This window comes from Drosophila persimilis, unplaced genomic scaffold, assembly GCF_003286085.1.
Source record: "Drosophila persimilis strain 14011-0111.01,24,50 unplaced genomic scaffold, DperRS2 tig00000223-arrow-arrow-pilon, whole genome shotgun sequence".
In the NCBI taxonomy this organism is placed as follows: domain Eukaryota; kingdom Metazoa; phylum Arthropoda; class Insecta; order Diptera; family Drosophilidae; genus Drosophila; species Drosophila persimilis.
In genome coordinates, this window is record NW_020825306.1 from 48,181 (window position 1) to 73,643 (window position 25,463).

At 36.9% G+C, this 25,463-nt stretch overlaps 3 non-coding genes and 1 pseudogene across 3 annotated transcripts; all 4 read right to left on the bottom strand.

Annotated features, from left to right (window-relative positions):
- Positions 1-68: 68 nt before the first annotated feature.
- LOC113565926 lies at positions 69-4,031 on the bottom strand. The gene has a single exon (XR_003408842.1). It is a non-coding gene; the product is annotated as a large subunit ribosomal RNA (ribosomal RNA).
- A 413-nt stretch (positions 4,032-4,444) lies between these two features.
- On the bottom strand, positions 4,445-4,623 carry LOC113565933. The gene has a single exon (XR_003408846.1). It is a non-coding gene; the product is annotated as a 5.8S ribosomal RNA (ribosomal RNA).
- A 596-nt stretch (positions 4,624-5,219) lies between these two features.
- On the bottom strand, positions 5,220-7,214 carry LOC113565923. The gene has a single exon (XR_003408839.1). It is a non-coding gene; the product is annotated as a small subunit ribosomal RNA (ribosomal RNA).
- Positions 7,215-14,764: 7,550 nt separating this feature from the next.
- On the bottom strand, positions 14,765-19,323 carry LOC113565927 (annotated as a pseudogene).
- Between the last annotated feature and the right edge of the window lie 6,140 nt (positions 19,324-25,463).

Genomic DNA, 25,463 nt, shown 5'->3' on the forward strand with positions numbered 1-25,463 from the left:
TTTATAGGTATATATTCATATAAATATATAAAAATAATTTTCATATATAAAGAATAAATTTATATATATCGAATCATCAAGCAAAGGATAAGCTTCAGTGGATCGCAGTATGGCAGCTGCTCAACCACTTACAACACCTTGCCTGTTACAAAAGTCGTTTACAATTGATTCTAGGCTTTGTCATTGTATTAAATAATGTTTTTATATGCAACTAGCGCGGCATCAGGTGATCGATGATCCTCCCAATTTACTATGTTACAAATTACATTGGCATCACATCCATTGTCGTTTATAAAATAAATTATAAACTTTTAATGGTTTAGAAGCCATACAATGCAAATTGCCCCTTATTTATCATTGCAGTCCAGCACGGATACGACCTTAGAGGCGTTCAGGCATAATCCAACGGACGTAGCGTCATACCACTGTTCGCTCGAACAAGTATTGTGCCATTGGTCCGTACCTGCGGTTCCTCTCGTACTACGCAGGAATGCTGTCGCAACAACGTTTTGTCATTAGTAGGGTAAAACTAACCTGTCTCACGACGGTCTAAACCCAGCTCACGTTCCCTTGCATGGGTGAACAATCCAACGCTTGGTGAATTTTGCTTCACAATGATAGGAAGAGCCGACATCGAAGGATCAAAAAGCGACGTCGCTATGAACGCTTGGCCGCCACAAGCCAGTTATCCCTATGGTAACTTTTCTGACACCTCTTGTTAAAAACTCTTTAAACCAAAAGGATCGATAGGCCGAGCTTTTGCTGTCCCTGTGTGTACTGAACACCGAGATCAAGTCAGCATTTGCCCTTTTGCTCTATGTGTGGTTTCTGTCCGCACTGAGCTGGCCTTGGGACACCTCCGTTATTATTTGAGAGATGTACCGCCCCAGTCAAACTCCCTACCTGGCAATGTCCTTGAATTGGATCATACCTGAGTAATTGGAGTTATACCAAATTTTCAAATTGAAAATACATAAATGCATTTTCTCATTAAAGAATTTGTTTGCGATTATATAACAAACTCGTGATACTTTGATCAAGAAGCTTGCATCAAAACCCAATACCATAAGATATAATAAATATATCCGTATAATGGCTAGGAAATGATACACGTTCCATTTAATCAAGTAAGTAAGGAAACAATAAGAGTAGTGGTATTTCATTGTCGATACCAAACCGAAATCTAATATCTCCCACTTATGCTACACCTCTTATGTCTCCTTACACTGCCAGATTAGAGTCAAGCTCAAAAGGGTCTTCTTTCCCCGCTAATTATTCCAAGCCCGTTCCCTTGGCTGTGGTTTCGCTAGATAGTAGATAGGGACAGTAGGAATCTCGTTAATCCATTCATGCGCGTCACTAATTAGATGACGAGGCATTTGGCTACCTTAAGAGAGTCATAGTTACTCCCGCCGTTGACCCGCGCTTACTTGAATTTCTTCACTTTGACATTCAGAGCACTGGGCAGAAATCACATTGTGTCAACACCCGCTAGGGCCATCACAATGCTTTGTTTTAATTAGACAGTCGGATTCCCCAAGTCCGTGCCAGTTCTGAATTGATTGTTAATTGATAATCGTTATAATTAATAAGAACTAACTGGTTTAACCCAATTAGTATTCTTAAAAATTTTAGCAAGAAAGTTCCACAATTGGCTACGTAACTAAACTATCCGGGGAACAAGTAACTACCATAAATGATAGAAACTCTATTTACCCAGAACGAGCACATAAACCATGTTATTGTTTCCCAATCAAGCCCGACTATCTCAATCTTCAGAGCCAATCCTTATCCCGAAGTTACGGATCTAATTTGCCGACTTCCCTTACCTACATTATTCTATCGACTAGAGACTCTTCACCTTGGAGACCAGCTGCGGATATTGGTACGGCCTGTTGAGAAGTTTGCGTGTCCCCACCATAAATTTTCAAGGTCCGAGGAGAAAATATCGACACAACAGTATATGTCATGCTCTTCTAGCCCATCTACCATATCTCTCTGCGAAAGACTTCCATGGTAGTACGGCTATAAAACAGAAAAGAAAACTCTTCCGATATCTCTCGACGGCTTCTTTATGGTCGTTCCTGTTGCCAGGATGAGCACGAGGCCCATATTTAATAACAAACGGATACTCAACAGGTTACGGAATTGGAACCGTATTCCCTTTCGTTCAAAATTATTCAAGTATTTAAAAATCATAAAAGATTTGACAATATTACTCACTGATTTTTTACTTGAAAATTTTCGGCTTTCGCCTTGAACTTAGGACCGACTAACTCGTGATCAACCACTGTTCACACGAAACCCTTCTCCACTTCAGTCCTCCAAGGTCTCATTCGATTATTTGCTACTACCACCAAGATCTGTGCCAATGGCAGCTCCATGAAGGCTTACGCCAAACACTTCTACGCATACCATTGTACCTTCCTACTCACTAAAGTTTCAAAATTTATATCACAAGTAATATAAATCATCTACTTTAGCGGTAATGTATAGGTATACAACTTAAGCGCCATCCATTTTAAGGGCTAGTTGCTTCGGCAGGTGAGTTGTTACACACTCCTTAGCGGATTTCGACTTCCATGATCACCGTCCTGCTGTTTTAAGCAACCAACGCCTTTCATGGTTTCTGCATGAGTTGTTAATTTGGGCACCGTAACATTACGTTTGGTTCATCCCACAGCGCCAGTTCTGCTTACCAAAAGTGGCCCACTGGGCACATTATATCATAACCTTAAACTTCATATCAAGAAAGTTAAGGTTCTTACCCATTTAAAGTTTGAGAATAGGTTAAGATCGTTTCGACCCTAAGGCCTCTAATCATTCGCTTTACCAGATAAGATTATTTTATATAACATTAAAATGCACCAGCTATCCTGAGGGAAACTTCGGAAGGAACCAGCTACTAGATGGTTCGATTGGTCTTTCGCCCCTATACTCAATTCTGACAATCGATTTGCACGTCAGAACTGTTTCGGTCTTCCATCAGGGTTTCCCCTGACTTCAACCTGATCAAGTATAGTTCACCATCTTTCGGGTCACAGCATATATGCTCAAGGTACGTTCCAGTTAGAGGCATAAATAATATAAATATTATTATACATAACTATATAGAACGCCCCGGGATTGTGTTAATTATCTATAAATAGTTAAAAAACTAATCCCATTATTAGTCAAGTTAATTACGCTATTAGGTTTATCTCCCAATAACTTGCACATATGTTAGACTCCTTGGTCCGTGTTTCAAGACGGGTCCCGAAGGTATCCTGAATCTTTCGCATTGTTAATCATACAAATGCATATAATAAACACAAAAATCAATGATAATTATGCCATTATATAATTTCGAAAAATTAACGCACTGTATTAATTTTAATTTATCAACACTTTATCAAATTAATGACATTTATTCTATGTTAAAATGCAAGCATAATAATTTGAATAAACTATAAGTCATATTTTATGATAAATTTGTTATATGCTAATAGATTACAATGTCCTTATATGGAAAAAATGCACACTATTATTATAATATTGTTAAAATATTACAACTTTAATGATGAATTTTCCATAACGGATATTCAGGTTCATCGGGCTTAACCTCTAAGCAGTTTCACGTACTGTTTAACTCTCTATTCAGAGTTCTTTTCAACTTTCCCTCACGGTACTTGTTTACTATCGGTCTCATGGTTATATTTAGTTTTAGATGGAGTTTACCACCCACTTAGTGCTGCACTATCAAGCAACACGACTCTTTGGAAACATCATCTAGTAATCATTAACGTTATACGGGCCTGGCACCCTCTATGGGTAAATGGCCTCATTTAAGAAGGACTTAAATCGTTAATTTCTCATACTAGAATATTGACGCTCCATACACTGCATCTCACGTTTGCCATATAGACAAAGTGACTTAGTGCTGAACTGATTTCTTTTCGCTCGCCGCTACTAAGAAAATCCTGGTTAGTTTCTTTTCCTCCCCTAATTAATATGCTTAAATTCAGGGGGTAGTCCCATATGAGTTGAGGTTGTATATACGTATATTAAAATTTATAATGATAATTACACTATATTATTATATATAGAGCGTTCTCATAATGAAATCATTATAATATTCGTATTTTATAACGAATATCACGAAGAATATTAAATATTTATATTTACAACAAAATTTCCTTTCGAAACATTAATAAGAGGCAATTCTAGATGAAAAAACTTTAATTATTTTTTTATGCTAGACATTCCTCAGTATTATTTGATTCAAAAAGGACAAAAAAATATATATTTTTCTTCGTTCTTCTCACACAAATATATACAACAATGAGAGATAATGCGTTTCCATTTAATATCAATATTATGAATATATATATATATATATCCAATAATATACAATATGCTTAAAAATTTCGTAAAATTTTTAAACAACTTATTTAGCATAGTCTTACAACCCTCAACCATATGTAGTCCAAGCAGCACTATAAAATTAATTAAAGTACCAAACAGCATGGACTGCGATATGCGTTCAAAATGTCGATGTTCATGTGTCCTGCAGTTCACACGATGACGCACAGTTTGCTGCGTTCTTCATCGACCCATGAGCCGAGTGATCCACCGCTTAGAGTGATTAAAATTTGTTTATTCATTTATTTGTCAGATATGTCTTTATTGAAAGAAATTAAAAATACACCATTTTACTGGCATATATCAATTCCTTCAATAAATTTTAGTTTTATCCTAAAAGAATGTTGCGAAATGTCTTAGTTTTATATAAGCGATATATTACCATATTTTTAAATAATATAATATGTATTTTGGCTTGTTTGATAATTATCAATTTATATAAAAGTATTAACCTGAAATCAGGTACAACATTGTACTTTTTAGGCTGTTGCATTAACCAATGTATGCCCATAGCTATGATGGACAATACATATTCGCAACGCGTGCATACTATGGTACATATGCACACAGATTTTATAAATCAATATTATTGTAATAATATCATCAATATGTATTTATATATTAATTGCTACACACATAGAACACAATGTTATATGTATAGCTACTACTAAATGAGTATATTGGCAATATAATTAATATAAACATATAATATATACAACTGAATATATTTTATTTTACAATTATGATTTTATAAAAACATATTTTGTTTGGTAAATTGGCAATATATATATATTTTTGTTAACGGTAGAAACATACAATAATGATCCTTCCGCAGGTTCACCTACGGAAACCTTGTTACGACTTTTACTTCCTCTAAATAATCAAGTTCGGTCAACTTTTGCGAAACAACCGTAACACGCAAGGCGTCACAGTGATCACGTCCGGAGACCTCACTAAATAATTCAATCGGTAGTAGCGACGGGCGGTGTGTACAAAGGGCAGGGACGTAATCAATGCGAGTTAATGACTCACACTTACTGGGAATTCCAAGTTCATGTGAACAGTTTCAGTTCACAATCCCAAGCATGAAAGTGGTTCAGCGGTTTACCCGGACCTCTCGGTCTAGGAAATACACGTTGATACTTTCATTGTAGCGCGCGTGCAGCCCAGGACATCTAAGGGCATCACAGACCTGTTATTGCTCAATCTCATTATTGCTAGACGCAATTTGTCCATTTAAGAAGCTAGTGTCCTTATAATGGGACAAACCAACAGGTACGGCTCCACTTATATAAACACATTCAAACACAATAAACATTTTACTGCCACCATGAATGAAGGCTATATAAGCTTCAACACCATAATCCTGAAGATATCTATTTAATATATTTGAGTCTCGTTCGTTATCGGAATTAACCAGACAAATCACTCCACGAACTAAGAACGGCCATGCACCACCACCCATAGATTCGAGAAAGAGCTATCAATCTGTCTTACACACTTATGTTCGGACCTGGTAAGTTTTCCCGTGTTGAGTCAAATTAAGCCGCAGGCTCCACTCCTGGTGGTGCCCTTCCGTCAATTCCTTTAAGTTTCAGCTTTGCAACCATACTTCCCCCGGAGCCCAAAAGCTTTGGTTTCCCGGGAAGCGACTGAGAGAGCCATAAAAGTAGCTACACCCAATTGCTAGCTGGCATCGTTTATGGTTAGAACTAGGGCGGTATCTGATCGCCTTCGAACCTCTAACTTTCGTTCTTGATTAATGAAAACATCTTTGGCAAATGCTTTCGCTTAAGTTAGTCTTACGACGGTCCAAGAATTTCACCTCTCGCGTCGTAATACTAATGCCCCCAAACTGCTTCTATTAATCATTACCTCTTGATCTGAAAACCAATGAAAGCAGAACAGAGGTCTTATTTCATTATCCCATGCACAGAATATTCAGGCATTTGAAGCCTGCTTTAAGCACTCTAATTTGTTCAAAGTAATTGTACCGGCCCACAATAACACTCGATGAAGAGCACTAATGCAGGTTTTTAAATAGGAGGAATATATAAAAAAATACAAGTACTTAATTATATATAAGAACTCCACCGGTAATACGCTTACATACATAAAGGTATAGTACTAACCACAATTGTAAGTTGTACTACCCGTATGAAGCACAAGTTCAACTACGAACGTTTTAACCGCAACAACTTTAATATACGCTATTGGAGCTGGAATTACCGCGGCTGCTGGCACCAGACTTGCCCTCCAATTGGTCCTTGTTAAAGGATTTAAAGTGTACTCATTCCAATTACAGGGCCTCGGATATGAGTCCTGTATTGTTATTTTTCGTCACTACCTCCCCGAGCTGGGAGTGGGTAATTTACGCGCCTGCTGCCTTCCTTAGATGTGGTAGCCGTTTCTCAGGCTCCCTCTCCGGAATCGAACCCTGATTCCCCGTTACCCGTTGCAACCATGGTAGTCCTAGATACTACCATCAAAAGTTGATAGGGCAGACATTTGAAAGATCTGTCGTCGGTACAAGACCATACGATCTGCATGTTATCTAGAGTTCAACCAATGTAACGATCTTACGATCGCTTGGTTTTAGCCTAATAAAAGCACACGTCCCATAAGGTCCGTGTTTTAATTGCATGTATTAGCTCTAGAATTACCACAGTTATCCAAGTAACTGTTAACGATCTAAGGAACCATAACTGATATAATGAGCCTTTTGCGGTTTCACTTTTAATTCGTGTGTACTTAGACATGCATGGCTTAATCTTTGAGACAAGCATATAACTACTGGCAGGATCAACCAGAATAATGTTTTCGTTTCGTGCGCATACGCTCACATATGTAAATATTTGACAACTCAATAATACTTTTGAATAAAAAAAAAAAATAAATAATATTTTTTATCAACAGTTTATGAGAATTTGTTAAACGATTGTGGCCATTTTTATATAGCATTCACATTCGCCATTTTTCTCTATATAAATATATATATTTTATTATATACATTTTTTTTTCGTTCAAAAATATCTTTTTATTTGCACTTAATATATTATCACACGTATATAGGCTTAAACCAATATTAATTGTGTTTAAACTATGTATTTTGACAACAAATTTAAAATTTATCCAATTTCGTATGCGTTTTTTGTGATATACATTAAATAAAACCAAACACATGAGTTCATGTGGAATGGAATTTATATATTTTGGCAATATTTGAATTTGCATATAAATCGCTTTGATTATATATGCTGGTACATTGTTGAAATGGCACTCATACAATATTTAATCATATAAGACCATTTCCAAAAATTCACGATAATAATTCGAAACAGAAATGATATATACTAAATAGTATATATCTTGGTTAGTTTCACTATATTATCTTTATTAAGATCAATTTGAAAACAAATATCTCCTATTAAACACTACTTTGAGTATAATGACAACATATAATAATATTATATACAATACTGTACCAAATATTGTATACAATACCGATGGACATCAACTGTCCATCATGTATAGGTTTTCTGCCACGCTTTCCGCAAATCGGGTATTTTTGCTTTAGAGTGCCTCTTAACAATAGTTTCTTTTCGTATTTTAATAAAAAATACAATACTATCACTTCAAAATTATTCATATATATTAAGAAATATATATATATTCATATAAAATACACAGACATTGCCGGCTAAGTATATTCCCCATATCATATGAAATAAATTAATAATTTTTCATTATAAAATTTTCATATGAAATATACCATGCACGAGACTACCACTCCCTATATAGGTTTTCTGCCACGCTTTCCGCAAATCGGGTATTTTTACTTGAGAGTGCCTCTTAACAATAGTTTCTTTTCGTATTTTAATAAAAAATACAATACTATCACTTCAAAATTATTCATATATATTAAGAAATATATATATATTCATATAAAATACACAGACATTGCCGGCTAAGTATATTCCCCATATCATATGAAATAAATTAATAATTTTTCATTATAAAATTTTCATATGAAATATACCATGCACGAGACTACCACTCCCTATATAGGTTTTCTGCCACGCTTTCCGCAAATCAGGTATTTTTACTTGAGAGTACCTTTTAAAAATAGTTTCTTTTCGTATTTTAATACAAAATATTATACTATCACTTCAAAATTATTCATATATATTAAGAAAAATATATATACGCATATAAAATAAACAGACATTGCCGACTTAGTATGTTCCCCATATCATATGAAATTAAATTAATTATTTTTCATTACATTCATCATTCATTTACATGAAAGATATCATATCAGCTGGTATCTTTGCTTTAATTTCACATATACACGTAATATATCTATTTATATTAAATACATTTTTATATTTTCTATATTTATAATCGCATTATGATTATGCTATAATGTTATATTATATATGAGAAACATTCCCATATCCATATCCATATCCATATAAAACCTAATATTGATATTTTATAGCACACCTCGGCGTTATTTGTTATTTTTATTCATTATAACACAATTTCAAAAATATACATATATTTTTGTAAATATGTATATAAAATATATCATTATATTTTCTCTATTCAAAATCAAATCATGCTCATGTTATAATTTTTAGGATATGGTGAATGTTTCCCCATATCCATAATATTGTCATTTTATATACAAAACTATTTAATTCTTGCATTTATATCACATATCATTGAATTCCAATATTAGAAATACTTCCAAGTTCCACATACGATCACTCCAAATATACATATATTTGTACATATGTATATAAAATATATCTTTATATTTTCTGTATTCATAATCAAATCATGCTCATGTTATAATATAACATATAATATTATCACATTTTATATACCAAACTATTTAATTCTTGCATTCATATCACATATCATTAAATTCCAATATTAGAAATACTTCCAAGTTCCACATACGATCACTCCATGCTTTTTGCATTCATATTATTTCATATATACATTCACATTTGCACATATGCATATACACTATGTTTCGTGTGTTCACATAATACAATTTTTATAAGTATCATTTCATATGTAATTAAGTATAACAAACTTATAATATAACATTATATTCATATTCAAGCCAACGTAATTTATATAGGATAAATAATTTATCCATATTTATATAAAATATATTCTTTTTAATATATATATATATATATATTACCATTTATAGGTATATATTCATATAAATATATAAAAATAATTTTCATATATAAAGAATAAATTTATATATATCGAATCATCAAGCAAAGGATAAGCTTCAGTGGATCGCAGTATGGCAGCTGCTCAACCACTTACAACACCTTGCCTGTTACAAAAGTCGTTTACAATTGATTCTAGGCTTTGTCATTGTATTAAATAATGTTTTTATATGCAACTAGCGCGGCATCAGGTGATCGATGATCCTCCCAATTTACTATGTTACAAATTACATTGGCATCACATCCTGTTAAAGTTATTTTATTTGTAAGACAGCAGAATATCAGTATACAGAATTATATGTGCTTCCGAGTAACATACGCAAGAGAGAGACACCGAAAAGGGAACATCGATATACAGAACATCGATATGAGAACATCGATATGCAGCAGGGCACATGCGCAGTGTTGTTACAGATCAATATTTAATTATCGTGGCGGTCACTTTGAACACTCCTCCTCAACACAACGCATGTTTACAAACTTTAAATATACTTAACTAATATTCAATAACATGTCAAGCACTTATAAACGATCTTTTAAACCAAATGCGAATACAAATTTATGGTGCTTAACCTTGGCTAAGTTCTTTGTGAGGACATCTGCTATCATCTCATCGGTTGGCAGATATGCAATGTTGACTTCACCTCTCTTGAGAACCTCTCGAATATGATGTATCTTGACGTCGATGTGCTTTGTACGTGCATGAAACATGGGGTTTCTAGCAAGCTGCTGTGCTCCAATGTTGTCGCCGTATATCTGAATAGCTGACTCCTTGGATATCAGCTTTAAGTCAATCAGTAGGCTGCGAAAGTATATCGCCTCTTTTGCTGCAGATGATAAGGCTATGTACTCTGCCTCCGTGGAACTGAGGGCAACCGTCGATTGCTTTCTTGACTCCCAAGAAACCGCTCCTCCTGCCAACATGCATACATAGCCAGTGAATGACTTTCGGTTCGTCATATCACTTGCCCAATCTGCATCAACAAAACACTCAATTGCCTTTCCTTGCTTTGTGTAGCATATCTCCCAGTCGATAGTTTTTGCCAAATATCGAAGGATGTGCTTGGCTGCCGCTTCATGCTCGGAATGAGGATCCTTGTTACGTTGTGCTAATTTGTTCACCGAATGCGCAATGTCTGGACGAGTCATAACAGCAAGATAAGATAACTCTCCAATTAGCTTTTGGAACGATGTGATGTCGACCCTGCGGCAATCCTCTTTGTTGCATGCCACCTGGTAACCAGCTTCAAGAGGCGTGGACGTCTGTCGACAATCTTTCAAATTGTACTGTTCGAGCAACTCTCTAATATATTTCCGTTGGCTGATTGAAATCGCACCCGTACTGCCTTCACGTTTCACCTCAATACCTAAAAAGTATTGCATAGGCCCGATGTCAACCACATCAAATTCTGCTGCGATCTTTATCTTGATATCAGATATATCATCTAGGTCCTTACACGCCAAAATAATGTCATCTACGTAGACAGCTATTAGACACATATTTTTACCTGGCTTACGATACAGACAGGGTTCGTTGACAGTCGGTATAAAACCAATGCGTCTCAGCGTTGCATCCAACGTAGAGTTCCACACTCTTCCTGATTGTTTTAGGCCATATATACTTTTGTGAAGCCTCAAAACGTGATTTGGGTGAACTTCGCTGATGAAGCCCTCAGGTTGTCTCATAAAAACCTCATCTTCCAATTCGCCGTTGAGATACGCCGTGACAACATCCATTTGATGTAGGTGGAGACCATGTTCGACTCCAAGTGCAATTATCAACCTGATAGTTGCGTGGCGTACAACTGGTGCAAATGTTTCCTTGTAGTCGATCCCGTAGCGTTGGCTACAACCTTTCGCCACCAGACGTGATTTGAGCCTGTTCACGCTTCCATCCGGATTGGACTTAACTGCGTAAACCCATCTGCATCCAATGGACTTTTTCCCGCTAGGCAATTTAGTAAGCGACCACGTGCCGTTCTTCACGAGAGATTCGTACTCGTCCTTCATTGATGCTTTCCATATCTCGCCTTCAGTAGACCGTTCAGCTTGTGCGTAGTTTTGTGGAACTTGTACGTCTGCTGCCAGTATCGCATTGAGCATATGATACTGCTTCCTTGGTCGTCCTGGTTTGCCCGTCCGTACTATGGTTGGGCGTCCTGGTCCTCTTATTGGTTCTGGAATTACAAGAATGTCATTACTAGACCTAATCTCCTCCTGATTTTCTGGCTCATTTTCTGGATCTTTAAATTGCTCGCTATCCATTTCGGGTTCAGCGTTCTGGTTTTCTTGAACCTCAATTGATGATATGTCATTGGAACATGATGCATCTAGTTTGCCCCCTTCAGGTTCTACAAAAATGACATCCCTACTCTCTACGAGTTTCCTGGTTTCTTTACTGACCAAACGGTATGCTTTGGCCGTATCCGAGTAGCCCACCATTATATACTCTAAGCCTTTCTGTGCGAACTTTGATTTCTTTGTTTTATCTAGAGCTATCGCTACTGAGCCAAAAACTCTTAAATGCGATACCACTGGCTTTCGACCTGTCCATATTTCAAAAGGTGTCACCCCGCTCAAGCAGCTGCTTGCCACTCTATTTCGCAAATACGTGGCAGTTCGAATCGCTTCTGCCCAATAGCATTCACTCAACCCAGCATGCAGCAGCATACTTCTTGCCATTTCTACCAATGTTCTGTTGGCCCTTTCTGCAACTCCGTTTTGTTGAGGTGTATATGGCACTGTTAAGTTTCGCTTTATTCCATTTTGGTTTAGGTAATTGTCAAAAACGCTTGATATGTATTCTCGGCCATTGTCGCTTTGTAAAACCTTGACTTTTCTCCCAGTTTGGCACTCAACTTGACTCTTAAATTCTTTAAAAGCCTCGAAAACCTGATCTTTGGTTTTTAGGAAACTTACTGATACATATCTTGAACAATCATCAATAAATGTGGCGAAATATCGATTGCCTCCCATTGACTGCTTTTGCATTGGACCGCATACATCAGTATGTATTAAGTCTAGAACGCCCTTTGACCTGTTTGTGCTCGATTGAAATGGTTGCACGCAAATTTTACTTTTTGCGCATGTTGCACACACTTGTTTTGGCTTGTATATGCCCTTGAGACCTATTACCATCTCCTTGTTAACCATTTCCTTTAATGCGTCAAAATGTACATGTCCGAACCTATTGTGCCATTTGAATGCATCTGCCTCAACATTTACAATGTTCATACACTTTTCCTGATTGTCCTGAACCATAAACAATCCATTTTCCAGATGTGCCTTTATAACTATTTTTCCGTTTTCAAAAATCATCGCTTGATTTTTCTCAAACACAACTTTTTTTCCATGTTTTAATAGTTTTGTGACCGATATAAAATTGTACTGCAAATCTGGTACCAAGATAACATTTTCCATCGTAACGGATCTATCACCGAACTTTACTTGAACAGTTCCATGCCCTTCAGCAATAAGTGATTTACCGCCGGCTAAAAATACTTTTTGATTATCTTCCGTGAACGACACAAAGCGTTCCTTGTCACAACATAGATGCGCCGTTGCGCCACTGTCTATGCACCATGCATTTAACATCTGGTCATTCGGCTTAGCTAAACTTAGGATTGGTACATATTTTTCTGGTTCCACTTTGTCATATTCGGTTACGCAAAGCATTGTACCCAATCTTTCCCCGCTTTTACTGTTTGCGCCCTTGTTGTTTGCTCCTTCCTGCTTGCTTTTAGCACGGCATTCCGATTTAAAATGGCCTTCCTTTCCGCACTTAAAACACTTTTTGCCCTTCTTAAAGTTTTTCTTAAAATTGTTGTTGTCATAACTGACGTGTAGTTCCGCGCTACTTGTAATTTCCTTGCTAATGCTATCTTCCTGCCTATTCGCTTCTTCAGAAATTTTTATTTTTAGCATGCTCAAGCTCGGCAAATCATCTCGCGTCTCAATCGCAACAACAAAACTTTCATACGATTTAGGCAAACCATTTAGCAACACAACTGATAAGATCTTTTCATCAACCTTTATGTTGACCTCTGCTAAAGCCTCGTGTACCACCTGGAATTTCCGCAAATATTCCTGTGCACTTATACCATCCGACATTTTTAACGTCAACAATTGTTTAATTAAAAACACTACCCTTGCTGGTCCGCTTGGCCTGTGAATTTTATTTAGCTTTTGCCATGCCTGTGACGACGATACACAATTTTTAATATTGTTTAGTTGGGTCGATTTAACACAAAGTAAAATTGACGCCAACGCCTTTTGATCCTTTAGTTCAAAAGCTGCACGTTGCTCACTTGTTGCACTTTCACTAAGCTCAATTTTACCACTGACGATTGGCCACAAATCATTTTGTATGAGAACACTTCTCATCAAAACTTCCCATGTGCTATAATTGTTTTCGTCCAGTTTCTCAATATTGAAATTCATATTTCCACTCATTTTTTATACTTATTGTCCCACAGTGCAAAATTTGTAATGCACAAAGCAACTACGACGACAATACTGTTGTCCGTGTCTTTCTTTTGTTTTTTTTTCGTTTTCTTTTAAGTATCCCTCCGAGTTGCTATTTACACACACACACTCGCGATTTTCTATGCCTTGGTATACACACTTTTGGGTATACACACTCGCCGTTTTGTGCGGCTTGGCATACGCACTTTTTGGTATACACACTTGAGTCTCCGTTCGCTTTTGTGTTTCTTGATCCGTTGGGACTGCTTTATTTTGGACTTTAAACCACGGCAACGGTCCGATTCGCTGCAAAATTCTAATCAAAAAAACACAATGCGAATCTCCGTTGAATTTGTTCAACTTGTTCTTTTGCCTTTCTATGTACACACATAACCCCAATGAGTCTATGCCATTTTTTTAGCACTGCTTTTCACTAAGCACCAAACAATGTTTATTGTTTCTCACTGTTTCTGTTTTATACTGTTTCTGGGTGAATTGGTGTCTGGGCCCATAACCTGTTAAAGTTATTTTATTTGTAAGACAGCAGAATATCAGTATACAGAATTATATGTGCTTCCGAGTAACATACGCAAGAGAGAGACACCGAAAAGGGAACATCGATATACAGAACATCGATATGAGAACATCGATATGCAGCAGGGCACATGCGCAGTGTTGTTACAGATCAATATTTAATTATCGTGGCGGTCACTTTGAACACATCCATTGTCGTTTATAAAATAAATTATAAACTTTTAATGGTTTAGAAGCCATACAATGCAAATTGCCCCTTATTTATCATTGCAGTCCAGCACGGATACGACCTTAGAGGCGTTCAGGCATAATCCAACGGACGTAGCGTCATACCACTGTTCGCTCGAACAAGTATTGTGCCATTGGTCCGTACCTGCGGTTCCTCTCGTACTACGCAGGAATGCTGTCGCAACAACGTTTTGTCATTAGTAGGGTAAAACTAACCTGTCTCACGACGGTCTAAACCCAGCTCACGTTCCCTTGCATGGGTGAACAATCCAACGCTTGGTGAATTTTGCTTCACAATGATAGGAAGAGCCGACATCGAAGGATCAAAAAGCGACGTCGCTATGAACGCTTGGCCGCCACAAGCCAGTTATCCCTATGGTAACTTTTCTGACACCTCTTGTTAAAAGCTCTTTAAACCAAAAGGATCGATAGGCCGAGCTTTTGCTGTCCCTGTGTGTACTGAACACCGAGATCAAGTCAGCATTTGCCCTTTTGCTCTATGTGTGGTTTCTGTCCGCACTGAGCTGGCCTTGGGACACCTCCGTTATTATTTGAGAGATGTACCGCCCCAGTCAAACTCCCTACCTGGCAATGTCCTTGAATTGGATCATACCTGAGTAATTGGAGTTCTACCAAATTTTCAAATTGAAAATACATAAATGCATTCTCATTAAAGAATTTGTTTGCGATTATATAACAAACTCGTGATACTTTGATCAAGAAGCTTGCATCAAAACCCAATACCATAAGATATAATAAATATATCCGTATAATGGCTAGGAAATGATACACGTTCCATTTAATCAAGTAAGTAAGGAAACAATAAGAGTAGTGGTATTTCATTGTCGATACCAAACCGAAATCTAATATCTCCCACTTATGCTACACCTCTTATGTCTCCTTACACTGCCAGATTAGAGTCAAGCTCAAAAGGGTCTTCTTTCCCCGCTAATTATTCCAAGCCCGTTCCCTTGGCTGTGGTTTCGCTAGATAGTAGATAGGGACAGTAGGAATCTCGTTAATCCATTCATGCGCGTCACTAATTAGATGACGAGGCATTTGGCTATTTTTTTTTTTTTTTTTTGATCGCTGAGGAAGGAAAATCTTCAAAGATACTAGTGGAGGCCAAACCCCACTAGCATGCACGATTCATGATTACGAAGTAATCACGCATACGTACTAAAAACCCACCTCAAGTTTTACAACCACGATGTTTATACCTAATTTCACATTATGCCTAGGTAGCAAGCGTCTTCTCGCCAACATAGTGTATAGGCTAAGTCCAATCTCGAGTGTAACCTGCGAGATACATGAACTGTCTGAAGCAATATAGTCCGCCTGTTACCACTCTGGCGCTAATGACATTGCTGTCACCGGATGAGATGAGACCCTTTGCTATCAATCTTCTAACGGATTGATTGCTCCAGATCCCACGCCAGTTTAACGTCGCGGATAGGACTTCGACGTTGCCCGACACTCCGAATTCTCTCCGCAGTGCAGATATAACTTCCGGTCTTTTATATTTCTCAACTTTGCGATGGTGCACATCGTCGAGAAACAGTCCATCCGTTATAATCTGCGCATCAATCACGCAAGCGTGATTGTCACGGATACACACCAGGTCTGGTTTACTTACCGAGGTTTCCAGCTGCAAACTTGGTTCGACGTGCACTGTGTGGCCCTTCTCCTCAAGAATCCTCTTAAGGTTATTGACTACACAGTTATGTCTTGCTACCCGCCTCCCATGCGTACGGTAACAATTCTGCAGGATGTGGTTTGTTGTTTCGGGAGCATCACAACCTGCACGACATTACTCCCGCCGTTGACCCGCGCTTACTTGAATTTCTTCACTTTGACATTCAGAGCACTGGGCAGAAATCACATTGTGTCAACACCCGCTAGGGCCATCACAATGCTTTGTTTTAATTAGACAGTCGGATTCCCCAAGTCCGTGCCAGTTCTGAATTGATTGTTAATTGATAATCGTTATAATTAATAAGAACTAACTGGTTTAACCCAATTAGTATTCTTAAAAATTTTAGCAAGAAAGTTCCACAATTGGCTACGTAACTAAACTATCCGGGGAACAAGTAACTACCATAAATGATAGAAACTCTATTTACCCAGAACGAGCACATAAACCATGTTATTGTTTCCCAATCAAGCCCGACTATCTCAATCTTCAGAGCCAATCCTTATCCCGAAGTTACGGATCTAATTTGCCGACTTCCCTTACCTACATTATTCTATCGACTAGAGACTCTTCACCTTGGAGACCAGCTGCGGATATTGGTACGGCCTGTTGAGAAGTTTGCGTGTCCCCACCATAAATTTTCAAGGTCCGAGGAGAAAATATCGACACAACAGTATATGTCATGCTCTTCTAGCCCATCTACCATATCTCTCTGCGAAAGACTTCCATGGTAGTACGGCTATAAAACAGAAAAGAAAACTCTTCCGATATCTCTCGACGGCTTCTTTATGGTCGTTCCTGTTGCCAGGATGAGCACGAGGCCCATATTTAATAACAAACGGATACTCAACAGGTTACGGAATTGGAACCGTATTCCCTTTCGTTCAAAATTATTCAAGTATTTAAAAATCATAAAAGATTTGACAATATTACTCACTGATTTTTTACTTGAAAATTTTCGGCTTTCGCCTTGAACTTAGGACCGACTAACTCGTGATCAACCACTGTTCACACGAAACCCTTCTCCACTTCAGTCCTCCAAGGTCTCATTCGATTATTTGCTACTACCACCAAGATCTGTGCCAATGGCAGCTCCATGAAGGCTTACGCCAAACACTTCTACGCATACCATTGTACCTTCCTACTCACTAAAGTTTCAAAATTTATATCACAAGTAATATAAATCATCTACTTTAGCGGTAATGTATAGGTATACAACTTAAGCGCCATCCATTTTAAGGGCTAGTTGCTTCGGCAGGTGAGTTGTTACACACTCCTTAGCGGATTTCGACTTCCATGATCACCGTCCTGCTGTTTTAAGCAACCAACGCCTTTCATGGTTTCTGCATGAGTTGTTAATTTGGGCACCGTAACATTACGTTTGGTTCATCCCACAGCGCCAGTTCTGCTTACCAAAAGTGGCCCACTGGGCACATTATATCATAACCTTAAACTTCATATCAAGAAAGTTAAGGTTCTTACCCATTTAAAGTTTGAGAATAGGTTAAGATCGTTTCGACCCTAAGGCCTCTAATCATTCGCTTTACCAGATAAGATTATTTTATATAACATTAAAATGCACCAGCTATCCTGAGGGAAACTTCGGAAGGAACCAGCTACTAGATGGTTCGATTGGTCTTTCGCCCCTATACTCAATTCTGACAATCGATTTGCACGTCAGAACTGTTTCGGTCTTCCATCAGGGTTTCCCCTGACTTCAACCTGATCAAGTATAGTTCACCATCTTTCGGGTCACAGCATATATGCTCAAGGTACGTTCCAGTTAGAGGCATAAATAATATAAATATTATTATACATAACTATATAGAACGCCCCGGGATTGTGTTAATTATCTATAAATAGTTAAAAAACTAATCCCATTATTAGTCAAGTTAATTACGCTATTAGGTTTATCTCCCAATAACTTGCACATATGTTAGACTCCTTGGTCCGTGTTTCAAGACGGGTCCCGAAGGTATCCTGAATCTTTCGCATTGTTAATCATACAAATGCATATAATAAACACAAAAATCAATGATAATTATGCCATTATATAATTTCGAAAAATTAACGCACTGTATTAATTTTAATTTATCAACACTTTATCAAATTAATGACATTTATTCTATGTTAAAATGCAAGCATAATAATTTGAATAAACTATAAGTCATATTTTATGATAAATTTGTTATATGCTAATAGATTACAATGTCCTTATATGGAAAAAATGCACACTATTATTATAATATTGTTAAAATATTACAACTTTAATGATGAATTTTCCATAACGGATATTCAGGTTCATCGGGCTTAACCTCTAAGCAGTTTCACGTACTGTTTAACTCTCTATTCAGAGTTCTTTTCAACTTTCCCTCACGGTACTTGTTTACTATCGGTCTCATGGTTATATTTAGTTTTAGATGGAGTTTACCACCCACTTAGTGCTGCACTATCAAGCAACACGACTCTTTGGAAACATCATCTAGTAATCATTAACGTTATACGGGCCTGACACCCTCTATGGGTAAATGGCCTCATTTAAGAAGGACTTAAATCGTTAATTTCTCATACTAGAATATTGACGCTCCATACACTGCATCTCACATTTGCCATATAGACAAAGTGACTTAGTGCTGAACTGATTTCTTTTCGCTCGCCGCTACTAAGAAAATCCTGGTTAGTTTCTTTTCCTCCCCTAATTAATATGCTTAAATTCAGGGGGTAGTCCCATATGAGTTGAGGTTGTATATACGTATATTAAAATTTATAATGATAATTACTCTATATTATTATATATAGAGCGTTCTCATAATGAAATCATTATAATATTCGTATTTTATAACGAATATCACGAAGAATATTAAATATTTATATTTACAACAAAATTTCCTTTCGAAACATTAATAAGAGGCAATTCTAGATGAAAAAAACTTTAATTATTTTTTTATGCTAGACATTCCTCAGTATTATTTGATTCAAAAAGGACAAAAATATATATATTTTTCTTCGTTCTTCTCACACAAATATATACAACAATGAGAGATAATGCGTTTCCATTTAATATCAATATTATGAATATATATATAGTTAAATATCCGCAACTCGATTTTAAGTTTTTAAAAAAATACTTTTATTTTACAAACTTAAATATCTTTATGTCACAAGATTTAAATGAATTCCCCGACTTGACTTTCGGTCTGCTTGTCTCAAACGGAACTGATCTCTCTGCTGCTGGCTAGTTTCCATGAGCCCTTCTCTTGGAACTCCCGACTCTGGCTTCGGGCGTTGCTTTCCTCGGCTGCATCTTCGTGTCGGTGGCGTACGTGCCTGGATCGATATTTGGGGATGCGTCGGCTTTGATGAAAGGCATCCACTGCTGGCGATCGGTGTTGCATTACATGACGGAGCTAGGAATGTGATACTCCTTGGTTTTATGTCTAGCTTTGATTGGTCCTCATGAGTGGCGTGATTCTAAAGAATCGATTTCTCGAGAGTGGCGTGATTCTAATGTTGCTGAAACAATGTGGTCCATTGTTTATATTATGGGGGGCCCTAGCTTGGAGTATGGGAAGAAACAGTTATTGATTCTTGAGTGGGGTCCTGTTACTTGTGTGGATGGGGTGGATGAATTGTACATAAACATAATGTGTATGGGATGTGGGGAATTATGGATATGTCACTCCCCCAACGTTTGTTATTAGCCTGTCCCTAGGCGATTACCCTCGGGTATAGTGACGGGGTGTCAAGTGCGGTGGCTGAGGTTGGTTCCTCTTCTGCTTCTATTATAGGGTTTATACATTTAACCGTGACTCTTTTAGAAGTTTTCGTAAATTTAACAGCTACATAACTTAGTAGTACTAATATAATTATGACAAATAAAATTAGTAGACTTATTTGTAATAGGTTACTATATGTGGTGTATTGCATAATTATTTCATTAGTTTGGACATACGACAGTGGTTTTATTTTAGTTATGTTGTTGTTGACATAAACATTCTGGGCAAAATCTAACATTTTGTTTGATATTGTAAATTCATTTAATTGGATTGAACAGTTGTAGATTTTTATAATGGTATTTCCTTCCGCTATGATTTCTTGGTTTACACAATTCTGATTTAGCGTTGTTTTTGGAAGATTCCACGTGATTAGTATATTGGGTTCAATAAAGTTTATTTGAAAGTTTTGAAAAGTTTTGGAATATGGACATTTAGTGGGAGTTTGCATTAAAATTCCTTTTATACAATTGTCATTGGTTTTCAATCTAGTTTCTTTAACAAATACTTCTTCATTTTTTATGTAGTACTTGTCGTATGTCATATCTGTTAACATGTTATTTAATTCGTCTGGATACGGAACGATTTTATAGATTGGTACTTTTGTAATGTCTTTGGGAATGTTGGAAATTATTAGAATTTCGTTGGTATCGGATTTTAGCCATGTGGAGGTTTTTATATTTAGTATTTTCTCAGAATTTATTTGTTCCAGGTAGTCTTGTTTTAATAATTTTGGATTAAATATACCGAAATTTAATGAATGATGAAGATGAGGATTTTAATTGTGTTGAAGTTCGCCGATTCCATTAACTTCCTCGGTTTCTCTGGAATTATTATATTTGCTTCTATTAGATTTCTTCTTTTTCTTGAATTTTGATTTATAATGAGTTATTTTCCTACCCCTATTCTTTTCTTCATAATGTTTTTCGTCTACCTGTCTAATTTCACCCGTCCTTTTGAAAGGATTTGTTACCTTAGACTTAACTAGAGGCGATAGTTTATAGCGGGTATCTACTTCATACTCTATGCGGTTTTTATTTAATTGAGTGATTTTATTCACTTTATTTAGTTGTGTGTCATAATCAGGTGAGCCTGCATAAATGAATATATCAGCTGGTGTCCTATTTGTGGTATTATGTTTGGTTTTATGATTATAAGTATAAAGAATTAATTCAAACTTCGTGAATCTATCTTCTGTGTTATCCTCGCTAGATATTATTCTTAATTTTTCATTTACTGTTTTATGAAATCTTTCTACGTCAGATATTCCATTTTTGCTGGAAGTGATCTCTATTTTGACGTTTTCCGCATTCAGCCATGCTTGCAATGCTGTGCACATAAAAGCTGAATCTTTATCGGCTTTGATTTCAATTGGTTTGCCCATCTCGTTAAAAACTTTCATGATGGCTCTTTTTGCTTCTAACCAGTCACGACTTTTTACTTCTACAAGAGTGGCAAACTTCGAGTATACGTCAATACATGATAGGAACTGTTGGTTACCAACCATATAGAAATCCATGACGTATTTCTCTCTGATGTTCAGTATTTCCGGTGTAGTTTCGAATGCCAACTTCGTATTTCTATGCTCTGTTTTGGCAATATTACAAGTAGGACATTCGTTTATGATGTTTTGGATTAGTTTTTGATAATCCGGGTAATAGTATTTTCCCCTAAACCAATTGACGGTTTTCTCTATCCCTGGATGGAGTAAGCCTTTATGATTCTTTAATATGGTTTCTTTAAATTCAGCGTAATTCTGAATATCTAGGAGTTTCGTGCTTGATTTAATAGCTTTGGTTATATTGTTAGAATTAATGATTTCTAAATAGGCTTTTTGGAATGGAGGAAAATCTGTTTCGTTATGGAAATATAATGCGCTCTTTTTGGTGCATAGATATTCCTTTATTATATCCTTCGCTAAGGTGTTAGTCATTTCCTTATACGTGATCTTGATGATTAGCTTGTGAAAATAACGAATTGTTTCTACCTTATCTTCATTGCCTTTTATTAGCTCAATTTGCCGATTGTAATAGTTAATTGGTCTTTCCGTGATAGCAATGTGATTTAGATTGTCTTCCTGTGCGCTATGTACAGTTGCACCAACGCTATTGGAAGCTTCTCCCAGGAGATTTTCATTAATCTTTACCCTTGATAAGGCATCAGCTACATGATTTTCTTTGCCTGGTAGATATTTCATTTTAAAATCAAACTCATTCAGTTTTATTTTCCACCTTTGTAATTTCATATTTGGCTCCTTGAGGTTGTTCAACCAAATCAAGGGTTTATGATCGCTTTGTATCTCGAATGTTCTACCGAACAGGTATGAACGGAAATACTTGGTTGCCCATACGATCGCTAATAATTCCTTTTCGATGGCTGAATAGTTTATTTCATGTTCATTTAGGGTTCTGCTAGCGTAGCAGATCGGTTTGTGTTCTTGTGACAAAACCGCTCCCAATGCTATGTTACTAGCGTCGGTTGTTACCGTGAACATTTTGTCAAAGTCTGGGAACGCAAGGATAGGGTCTGAGGTGATGAGTACTTTTAGTCTCTCAAATGCCTCGACGTACCTTTCTTCCTTGGGGTCTATGACAGCTCCTTTCTTTAGTTTGAGTGTCATGGGTTTTGCTATGTTTGCAAAATTAGGAATGAATTTCCTGTAGAACCCGCACAGACCTAAGAATGACTTTATTTGTTTAGTCGTTTCTGGTATTGGAAATTTGACAATGGCAGAGATTTTGCCTGGATTTGGTACTATTCCTTCAGTAGTGACTACATGACCTAGGAATTCAGTTTCCTTTTTCATGAATTCACATTTATCCATTTGTAGCTTCAAGTTGGCGTCTCTCAACTTTCCAAATACTCTCCTTAGTGACAACAAGTGTTCTTCCAATGAAGTGGAAAATATAATGATGTCATCTAAGTATACAAAGCAATCTTTGAAGATTAACTCTTCTAGCAGATTGTTCATACATCTTTGGAAGGTAGCTGGGGCAGTGGTTAGCCCAAAGGGCATACGAGTGAACTCGTAATGTCCATGCTTAGTGGAGAACGCAGTTTTGGGGATTGAGCTAGGTTCCATGGGTATTTGATGGAAACCTTTTGCTAAATCGATTGTCGTAAAATACTGACATTTACCTAGTTTGTCTAGGATTTCATCCATTCTTGGAGTTGGGAATTTGTCCTTAACTGTTATTTCATTTAGACTTCTATAGTCTACTACCATTCGATATTTTTGCTTTCCTGAAGCATCTATCTTCTTCGGAATCATAGATATGGGCGAGCAGTAAGGAGAATTCGACTTTCGAATTATTCCCTGCCTGATCATATCTTTGATTTGCTGGTTTACCTCCTGATCATGTATCTGGGCATATTTGTATGGTCGTCTGTAGACCGGGTCTTCATGTTGAGTTTTGATCTCGTGCTTGATTGTACTTGTGAAAGTCAAATTGTCACCTTCTCTGTACTGCACATCCTTAAACTCATATAAGACCTTCTTTAACTCTTCCCTCTCTTCGTCGTTTAAGTGTTCCAATCTTAATTGATTACATTCCCTTAATTCACTGTCTAGAGCGGAAGCGAAGTATTGATCTCCCTCTGGAGATGGGTCAAGGCACTTAGGTGCGATCTTCTCTTCTTTTGTAGAGGGATCAGTGCACTTCTGTGCGGTCTTGCCGGCTTCAATAGCTTCTCCACTCTGAATGATTGGGTACGACCTAGCTCCTAGTGTTACAGTGTCATTTCTGTAATCGATGACGGCTTTACTTGCCATCAAGTATTCTCTTCCTAATAAAATATCATAATTTTCGGAAAAGTTATGTATGTAGAACTTTTGTTCGGACGGACATGTTTTGTTCGCATTCCTCATTATACTCTTAGTTAAACGGACAGGTCCATTGATGGTATGGACCGTAAGGTTATCGTCTTTTATCTCGGAATCTGTGTAATTTTCTTTCATGATGTTGATCGATGATCCCGAGTCAGCGATACACCTTAATATTCTTTTATTAATGGTAATGTTTATATAGGGTCCTCCTCGGTTTCTTCCGAGGCGGCTTGATGAAAATTTACGTCCATCTTCGTTTGGCCACTCTGGCTCTCCCTCCCTCTTTTAGTAGGTTGGTTGGGTCCACTCCCACTAGCTTGGTTTTGAAATATTTGCTGATTGAATGGATTCTGAGCCCTACCTTGATTCAAGGAATTTTTGAACTCATTGTATAATCCAGGATTTTGGGAATTTTGATTTTGATTTGTTCGATTCGTCTGACCTGTTCCAGATGAACTCTGAGTTTGATTGTGATAGTTAGTAGTATTATAATTTGGATAATAGTTTCCAACATTCTTTCGATTTGATTGAGACGATTTCGATTGATCTTTATTTGTACCTGAATCTGTTGTACTAGCTTCGTACAATCCTTCTTCTTGTGCTGCCTTCTTAAGATTAGACAATGTGGTAATATCTTTTCTTGCTAAGGTCATGAACATTCTGTCAGGAAGTTTTCGAGTAATGACATCTTTAATTGTGTTGTTCAAAGCGTTTTTATAAATGACATTATTTTCTGGTATGTTTTCTAAGTTTAGCTTATTGTTTATTAATAATGCTTTTATCTCTAATTCTTCTATAAACTTACGAAGACTGCCGTTGAATCTGGTGGTGTATAGTTGTCGTAAGAGTTCTTCATATGGTGTGTGATTTTTGAACTCGTTGATCAGCGCCGTCTTCAGTTCGAGCCACGTGTTGGGTTGTGTCATTTGCGATATGCGTTGTGCCTCTCCTGACAGTTGGATCTCGGTCGCTCCAAATAGGATCCTTTGTTGGCGAAGATCTTCAGTTGGATATAATCCGCATACATATTCGATTCGTTTGATAAATGAGCTTAGCTGTCCAGATGAACCGTCATAGGCAGGTATTTGTCGGATCGACAGCAGTGCCTGGTTCAAGTGGATTTCGCTCAATGATAGTGGTGGTAACGCCATGTTGTTGGTGTTGATTGGGTTTTGTTTTGTTGTAGTTTTTAACTTTATTTTGGTTCACTTGTAAGTTTTTTTTGATTTTGTATTAAGTGTTTCACTGTCCTTGGTGATTCACTATCTCCGCTTACTTCAGTTCAC